The sequence below is a fragment of the Dasypus novemcinctus genome, chromosome 8 (assembly GCF_030445035.2).
Source record: "Dasypus novemcinctus isolate mDasNov1 chromosome 8, mDasNov1.1.hap2, whole genome shotgun sequence".
In the NCBI taxonomy this organism is placed as follows: domain Eukaryota; kingdom Metazoa; phylum Chordata; class Mammalia; order Cingulata; family Dasypodidae; genus Dasypus; species Dasypus novemcinctus.
Window position 1 is genome coordinate 98,107,688 of NC_080680.1, and position 9,851 is coordinate 98,117,538.

A 9,851-nucleotide genomic window follows, 5' to 3' on the forward strand; every position below is an offset into this window, starting at 1 on the left:
CTAGGTATTTGAGTCTCTTTGTTGCTATTGCAAATGCAATATCCCCTCTGATTTCCTCCTCAGATTGTTCAGTACTTGTTGGGAGCGATAAAAAGAATGTATGTCGGACTCAGCGAGAATCAGTAGCACGGCTGCCAGAGAAGAGCCAACCCTCTCAATTAAGCAAACTATAATTAGCCCCTCACAATATGTCAGGTCCCACAACATGGCAGAATCCAAATCTGCCTTGTCACTTCCTCATTCTTCTTCCCCTTCAGGTCTTTGTTCTCTGTCTTCCCGCCACTGCCCAGGCTGACAAGGCAGTGCGCAGGCACAAGGCAGGTAAACTGAAACCCACTCTACATATCAGTAGTGACCACAACCAATCCCTAACTTTCACCTCCACCCATTACCCCTCCTTTTCCCAAGAGTATATATCCTTTGTTCCCCTCAATAAAATTTGCAGCTTGATCCTCACCCTGTCTCGCTGTCATTCCTCGCATCTCCTGTCTCATCATTCTCCTCCACGCAAGCCACGAGCCCCAGTTCGCAGCCCCGCTGGCCGGGGCATTCACAGCTGGCGCCCAACGTGGGGCTATTGGCCATGCCTTGTGGTAAAACCTTCCATTGAAAACAGGGCATAGGGCCCTGAAAGTTGATCTGAGGAACACTGAAGGCAAAATGTTGTCTATCGTCAGGGTGAAGAGGAATGGAAAAAAAACAATCCTTTAAGTCTATGACTATTTTGTGAAAGTTAGCAGGAATCGCAACTGGTGAAGGGAGGCCAGGTTGTAGGGCCCCCATAGGGATCATAGCCCTGTTAACGGCCCGCAAATCTTGCAGCAATCTCCAAGTACTAATGTACAGAAACATTGTTGAGTTTTGCATGTTGATCCTGTATCCTGCTACATTGCTCAATTTGTTTATAAGCTCAAGTAGCTTTGTTGTAGACATTTCAGAATTTTCTCAATATAAGGTCATGTCATCTGCAAATAGTGAGAATTTTTTCTTCCTTTTTTCCTATTTGGATGCCTTTTTTTTTTTTTTTTTTTTTTGGTCTATTTGCTGAATCTAGAACTTCTAGCACAATGTTAAAAGTGGTGACAGTGGACACTCTTGTCTTGTTCCTTAGGGGAAAACTTTCAGTCTTTCTCCATAGAGTACAATGTTGGCTGTGGGTTTTTCATATATGCACTTTATTATTTTTGAGGGGTTTTCCTTCTACTCCTATTTTTATAGTGTTTTTACCAAGAAAGGATGCTGAATTTTGTCTAATGCCTTTTCAATATGAATTGAGATGATCATGTGATTTTTCCCTTTAATTTGTTAACAAGGAGTATTATGTTAACTGATTTTCTTATTGTAAACCACCCTTGCATATCAGGAATAAATCCCACTTGGTCATGTATAATTTTTTTGATACGCTGTTGGATTCTATTTGCTAGTAATAAGTTGACAATTTTTGCATCTATGTTCATTAGAAAGATTGGTCTGTAATTTTCTTGTAGCATCTTTATCTGGCTTTGGTATTAGGTAATATTAGCTTCATAAATGTGTTGGATAATTTTCCCTCCTTTTCAATTTTTTATTGGAAGAATTTAAATAAAATTGTGTTACTTGTTCTCAAAACGCTTGTTAGAATTCACCTGTGAAGCCATCTGGTACTAGATTTTCTTGCTGGTATTCTACTATAGACTTATTTTTGGGAGATTTTTGATAACTGATTCAATCTCTTTAAATGTGAATGATTTGCTAGGTTCTTATATTTCTTGTAGCATCAATGTAGGTTGTTTGTGCAATGTAGGTTGTTAGTCCATTTCATCCAGGTTGTCTAATTTGTTGGCATACAGTTTCTCATTATATCCTCTTAGGATACTTTTTATTTCTACAGGGTAACTCATAACTTCCCCTCTTTAATTACTGATTTTATTTATTTGCATCTTCTCTCTTTTCTCAATTTCATTTATTTCTGCTCTAGTCTTTATTACTTATTTCCTTCTTTTTGCTTAGGAATGGTTGGTTGTTTTTTTCCTAGTTTCTCCAGTTGTTCAGTTAAATCTTTGATTTTAGCTCTTTCTTCTTTCTTAATAAAGGCATTTAGGGCTATATAGTTCCCTCTCAGTACTGCCATCACTGTATCCAGAAGTTTTGATAAGTTGTGTTCTCATTTTTGTTTGTCTTAATATACTTAAAAATTTCATTTATAATTTCTTTTTTGACCCACTGATTGTTTACGAGTGTGTTGTTCAGACTCAATATATTTGCGGATTTTCCTATTTCACATCTATTATTGATTTCCAGTTTCATTCCATTATGATCTGAGAAGGTGCTTTGCATAATTTCAATCTTTTTATGGTTATTGAGACCTGCCTTGTAACCTAACATGTCATCTTTCCTGGAAAAAGATCCATGAGCACTTGAGAGAACGTATAACCTATTTATTTGGGCTGCAAAGTTCTGTATATGTCTCTTAGGTCTAGCTCACTTACCATATTGTACAAATTCTGTTTCCTTGTTAATCTTCTGTCAAGTTGTTCTACCCAATTGTATGAGTGAGGTATTGAGGTCTCCAACTATTGTAGAGATGTTTGTTTCTCCCTTCGGTCTTGCCAGAGTTTGCCTCATGTATTTTGGAGCACCTTGGTTAGATGCATAGATATTTATAACTGTTATTTATTCTTGGTGGACTGTCCTTTTTATTAATATATAATGACTTTCTGAAATCTTATGATTTTTTGCATTTAAAGTCTTTTCACCCCAATATTAGTACAGCTACTCCTGCTCTTTTTTGGTTTGCATGGAGTATCTTTTTCCAACCTTTCACTTTAAGTCAGTTCATATCCCTGGATCTAAGGTGAGTCTCCTATAGGCACTATATAGATGGCTTGTGTGTGTTTTTTTTTTAATCCATTCTGTCTGCCTATATCTTTTAATTGGGGGGTTTAATCCACTCACATTCAATGATATTACTGTACATATATTTACTAATTTCACTTACGAGTGTCAATTTTTTCCATTCTTTTCTCTTTGTTCTCTCTTCAATTTTAGTCATTCTATCTTTGGTATCACTTATTCTTTCTTCTATCATTTCAAGTTTGCTGTTGAATGCCACTAATATGTTTGTTTCAATTATTATTTTTTTAAGGAGGCCCCAGAGTTTGAACCTGGGATCTTGTACATGGGAAGCAGGTACCCAACCAACTGAGATATACCCACTCCCTAGATAATGTTTTTTTTTTTCATCTCACCTATTGTGTCTTTCATTCCCATGAACTTTGTAACCTTTCTATTCAGGTTTTTGTGCTTGCTCAATGTTTTCTTGATGTCATTTATTTCTTTGGTCATATTGTCTTTCAACTCATTAATTTGATTGATTTGATTTTGGAAATTCATATGAATCTTATTGATTAGTTGTCTCAAGTCCTTGTGTCTCTTCTGAGGCTTTGATATATTCTTATTTGGGCCATTTCTTCCATTTTCTTAGTATGGCTTCTAATTTTTTGCTGATGTCTAGGCTTTGATTATGGTTGTGAGTTTACTTTGATGTTCAATTTCTCTCACTTTCATAGGGATTTAGTGGTGGGAGCCAGTGTGTTACCGCTATTCTTTGGTTCTTGCTTCAACCTGTTCTGCGTCTTTAGGATTGTCTTAGTTGCTCAAATATGGACCCTGGACCCATAATGGGTTGCAGATCCACTTTCAAGGGCCTTGTAGAGGGAAGCTGTAAAGCAGGAAAACGCCTCTCTTATTTTTAATATCCTCACATGCACTTCTTTGGACAGCCAGAAGATGATGCTCTTTGGCAGCCCTCTCAGTTCAAAGCCTGGATGGAGTGTGTTTGCTGCAACACAGACCAGATCAATGTGATAGAGGACCCTGCCTGGAGGCTAAGAAACTCATAATTCAAACTTTATCAGAGGTTGTTCTCCAATTTTTGCTGACAGCCCTCTCTCTTTTCACAGGCAAAAATAATTCCTCTCCCCTCTGTGTCCTTGTAATGGTTAGGCTATGGTGTCAACTTGACCAGGTAATTGTGCCCAGTTGTTTGGTCAAAGAAGCACTGGGCTAACTATGATACAAGGCCATTTATGGACTTTAGTCACCATTGACTTTACTGCAGTGGCAAATCATAGATAGCTGGTTATTATTACATCAATCAGGGAGATTGCCATAAGCAATGAGAGACGTTTAACCCAATCAGTTGAATCCCTTAAAAGAGGAAGTGATTCAAGCATTGAAAGAGAATTTCCCAGCTCATATTTGGACAGCCAACATCTCCCAGAATGCATCAAGAATCTTCGTTGGACTTTCATCGGCGCTCCTGGTTGCCTAGCTGTGGAACCTGAACTTGTGCATTCCCAAAGCTGCATGAGAGACTCTTATAAATCTCTCAGTATCGACAGATATCCCTTGTTGATTCTGTTTCCTTAGAGAACCGTGACTAATACAGTCCACAACAACCAGTCCTTGTCAGTAGGGAGAATGATAGAGGGTAGGATCTCTTTAATCCCATGCCACCTCTTATTTTAATCCAACTTCTTAAATTGAGTACTTACCAGGTTTGTGTTTAATTTTTTTCTTATTTCAGGATACATGTAGATAATGAATAATTTTTCTTCTAACTACTACTTTAGCTGAGTTTCCCAAGTATGGAAATATAGTGTTTGCCATTCAGTTCTAAATATTTCTTAATTTGTTTATAATTTCTTTTTTAATGCAAGGGGTTTTAGTAATATATAATTTAGTATGTATTTATGATTACTATAGTACTGTTTACAATAGTACCAGAAAAATGAAGTATGTAAATTTAAGTCCAGGAGATATAGGCTGAAAACTATAAAACATTGATGAAAGAAATCAAAGATCATCTAATTAAATGGTAATATATACTACATTCATGAATTGGAAAACTTAATATTATTAAGATGCCAAATTTAATCTATAGATTAAATATTATATTATTCAACATCCCAGAAAGATTTTTTTGTACATACTGTTAAGATGATTTCTAAAATGTATATGGAAAGGTGAAAGCACTGGAATAGCCAGAACAATTCTTAAAAAAAAAAAAATGGGAGTGACTTCCATTTTCCTGACATCACTCCCATCCTCACAATAGAAAAGATGCTGAAAAAAAACTGAAAAGAGCAACTCTGTTAAAATTGATAAACTTTGGAAACGGACTTTGGCCCAGTGGTTAGGGCGTCCGTCTACCACATGGGAGGTCCGCGGTTCAAGCCCCGGGCCTCCTTGACCCGTGTGGAGCTGGCCCATGGGCAGTGCTGATGCGCGCAAGGAGTGCCGTGCTACACAGGGGTGTCCCCCGCGTAGGGGAGCCCCATGCGCAAGGAGTGCACCCATAAGGAGAGCCGCCCAGTGCGAAGGAGGGAGCAGCCTGCCGAGGAATGGCGCCACCCACACTTCCCGTGCCGCTGACGACAACAGAAGCGGACAAAGAAACAAGACGCAGCAAAAAGACACAGAAAACAGACAACCGGGGGTGGGGAGGGGAATTAAATAAATAAAAATAAATCTTAAAAAAAAAAAATTGATAAACTTCTAGCCAGAAAAAAAAAGAGTAAAAGAGAAGACATAAATTATTAATAACAGAAGTGAGAGACTATCACTACTAAATCCATGGACATTAAAAATAATATTATGTAGAGAAGCAGATGTGGCTCAAGTGATAAGGCCTTCGCCTACCATATGGGAGGACCCAGGTTCAATCCCTGGGGACTCCTGGTTAAAAAGAAGAAGAGAAAGCATGCCTGCGAGGTGAGCCAGTGCCTGCATGGTGAGCTGTATGCCCATGTGGTGAGCCAGGTGCCCATATGGCAACCTGGGTGCCTGCGTGGCAAGCTGAGTGCCCATGTGGGTGCCCACATGGCAAGCCAAGTGCCCACATGGTGAGCTGAGTGCCCACATGAGTGCCCACGTGGTGAGCCAAGTGCCTGCATGGTGAGCCAAGTGCCCATGCAGTGAGCCGAGTGTCCACACGGCAAGCCGAGTACCTGCAGGGTGAGCCAAGTGCCTGCATGAGTGCCTGCATGGTGAACCAGTGCCAGTGCGGTGAGCCAGTGCCTGTATGGTAAGCCGAGTGTCTGTGCAGCAAGCCAAGTGCCCACACAGTGAGCCAGTGCCCACACAACTCACACAACTGAGTCACACAGCAAAACGATGATGCAACAAAAGAGAGACAAAGGGGACAGTCAAGGTGAAGTGCAGCAGAGACCAGGAACTGAGGTGGTGCAATTGACAGGGAACCTCTCTCCACATCAGAGGTCCCCAGGATCAAATCCCAGTGAATCCTAGAGAAGAAAGATGAGAAAAGAAGACAAAAAGAGAAATAGATGCAGAAGATCACACAGTGAATGGACACAGCAAAAACAAGCAGGGTGTGGAGGGTGGGGGAGAAATAAATAAATAAAATACAATTTAAAAAATAATAATTTTATGTACAACTCCATACTCACAAATTTGATAATTTAGATGAAATGGACAAATTCCTTGTAAGACAATCTACCAGTAATAATTCTCAGGGAGGTGATCAGAAAAGTTGGTAAGATACCAAAATTCACAAGGAGAAATAGAAAATTTGAATAAAAGCTACATCTATTAAAGAAATTGAATCAATAATTAATAACTTCTCAAGACAAAAAGTATCAACCCCAGATAAATTCTACCAAACATTTAAGAAAGACATGATACAAATCCTCTACCATCTCTTCCAGAAAACAGAAGCAGAGGAATGTTTCCTAATTCATTCTAAGAGGCCAACATTACTCCATACTAAAACCAGTTAAAGACATTACAAAAGAGGAAACTACAGACCAAAATTTCTCATTAACATAGATGCAAAAATCCTCAACAAAACATTAGCAAATCAGCTCCAACAATGTATAAAAAGAATTATACATCCCAAGCAAGTAGGATTTATTCTAGGTATGCAAGGCTGGTTCAACATTCAAAAATTAGCTGATGTAACAGCGTGGTATGGAAAAAACACGCCAAATGTATGCTATGGACCATAATTAGTGGTAATAGTCTTATGATATTATCTCATAATCTGTAACAAATATTCCACAACAGTGTGGTGCATTGGTGAAGGGGTATTGTATGGGAATTCCACACATGTGCATGATTGTTTTGTAAGTTTACAACTTTTGCAATAAAAATGTACTAGGAGAGCAGCAGGTGGGAAGTCAGAACGCAGCCAGCAGGCGTGCATGCTCCTTCAGTGCAGCTAGCCTGAGAAGCAAGTGGGAGGGAGGTGGCAGGCCTTCCCTATTTACTGTTCTAGCGCGATGTCTTCAGTCATGAACCAGTGTGTACAGGGTTGGTGGGAGCCACAGAAGGTCTGAAGCTGCTGAGGAAAACCCGCAGCAGTGAAAACCTGGACAAAATCATTGTCTTTGGATGATATAATCAAATCAAATCGAAAGGAAGGAAAGAAGCAGAATTTTCCAAGACTAAATAAAAGACTCTAAAAATGTGGTGCCTGGCAATTCAGGATGAGAATATGATGGGGAATCCAACAGAATTCTAGTTTTGGTGAGAATAGTTTGGGCAGTAGAGGAAAAATAATGCCTGGAGAGAGACTTCCTTACAGGGTTATCACTGGCCTTGCAGCTAGGAAAGCAATTAGAATTCAAAAAGGAATTAGTCCTTGCTGCGGACTTGGCCCAGTGGTTAGGCTGTCCGTCTGCCACATGGGAGGTCCATGGTTCAAACCCCGGGCCTCCTTGACCCGTGTGGAGCTGGCCCATGTGCAGTGCTGATGTGTGCAAGGAGTGCCACATCACGCAGGGGTGTCTCCATGTAGGGGAGCCCCATGTGCAAGGAGTGCCTCTCATAAGGAGAGCCGCCCAGCGCGAAAGAAAGTGCAGCCTGCCCAGGAATGGCGCCGCACACACGGAGAGCTGACACAACAAGATGACGCAACCAAAAGAAACACAGATTCCCATGCCTCTGACAACAACAGAAGCGGACAAAGACGCAGCAAATAGAAACAGAGAACAGACAACTGGGGCGGGCGGGGGCGGGAAAGGGAAGAGAAATAAATAAATAAATCTTAAAAAAAAAAGGAGTAGTCCTATGACTCGACCATCTCTCAGTGACAAGAATATAGAGCAGTATTTTCCTGTGTTAAAAAGGAAGGCACTTATTTTTCCCTCTCCCTCCCTTCAGAACCTCGGGTGGCCAGTGCCTCCGATGATAAAGAGTTCTTCCATTGCTAGAATCACAACAGGCCTATAGTAGAATAAGGGCAAGTCTACGCTGGTCCATCACTTATTCCCAATTCTGAGGATTCTGGGATGGTGATGACCTCTCCACCTCTAGTAGAGGGGAGCTCAGTGTAATTCCCCCATATTAATGTAATTTGGGGGACTTGGGAATTGTCCTCAATGACATTGCAATGACAGATAGAAGCCATTATATATCTTGTCATAATTTACAAAACTGTGCAGGAGAGAGTGTAAACTACAATTTAAACCATAATCCGTGCCTACTGGCAATGCTCCAAAATGTTTTCATCAATTTTAACAAATCTATCACACTAATGAAGGATGCTGTTAATGTGGGAACGTGGGAGGTGTAGGGAGCAGGGCATATGGGAATTCCCTATACTTTTTATGTAACATTTATGTAACCTAAGTATCTAAAAAACAAAAATAAAAAAGTATATAAGAATTTTTTTTCGAAAAGAAGTAACAATGGAGAAAGAAAAAAGAAGGCAAACCTTCTGAGACAAACCTTCTGATACAAAATAAAGTGCAAAAGAAATCAGTTGCAATTCTCAAAATATCTAACCAGATAAACAGAAAAAATAATATTCCAGTCAATTTTACCAGAAATGGAAATAAATTAAGCCATCAGAAAAAAACATCAGGCAATTTTTCTTTTCAGAAGAGGCCTGAAGGTTCAGGCCCAGTTGAACACAGAACAACCACTAGTCAATCTGGTAGCAAAGAAAGCTGGTCAATGGCAGACTTCTACCACAAATGGAGGCATTTTAACTGTATCCGCAGACAATCCTGAAGCAGTGCAGTGCCCTGTAACTCAAACCAGGATTAACTCTTACTGCTGTACCTTCATTCTTGGCAAAGCAGGAGCAATCTGATATAAAGAAAGTTCCTGACATAAATAGTGTTGAAAACAGATGGGGATGACTTTGAACGAGCAATTTGGGATCCTGAAGAAACAAAGCCACTCTCAGTTCAACAAAGGAGGATGCAGCTTTGCAACTGTGGGATAGATCTCATTTCAAAGGGACTTTTTTTTTTTTTTTTTTTTTAATTTTTTTATTTTTTATTGACTTTGTAATAATATTACATTAAAAATATATATGTGAGGTCCCATTCAACCCCACCCCCCCACCCCCCCTCTCCCCCCCCCCAACAACACTCGTTCCCATCATCATGACACATCCATTGGATTTGGTAAGTACATCTTTGGGCACCTCTGCACCTCATATACATTGGTTCACATCAAGGGACTTTTTAGTGATAACTCCATTTGAAAAGTTGAATTGCTTAAAGAGTTTATCATAGAAATTCAAGAAACTTTATTACAAGATATTCACAAAGCTAAGTAACTCTTTATTATTTCTTTTTTTTTTTTTAAGATTTATTTATTTATTTAATTCCCCCCCCTCTCCCGGTTGTCTGTTCTCTGTGTCTATTTTGCTGCATCTTGTTTCTTTGTCCGCTTCTGTTGTCTTCAGCAGCACGGAAAGTATGGGCCGTGCCATTCCTGGGCAGGCTGCACTTTCTTTCACACTGGGCAGCGACCCTTACAGGCGCACTCCTTGCACGTGGGGCTCCCCTACGCGGGGGACACCCCTGCCGTGGCACGGCACTCCTTGCGTGCAT

General features: G+C 40.0%; 1 pseudogene; it reads left to right on the forward strand.

The window, feature by feature from the left end:
• The first annotated feature begins 3,641 nt into the window (after nt 1–3,641).
• Nucleotides 3,642–9,235, forward strand: LOC101424988 (UAP56-interacting factor-like; annotated as a pseudogene).
• The last annotated feature ends 616 nt before the right edge of the window (nt 9,236–9,851 follow it).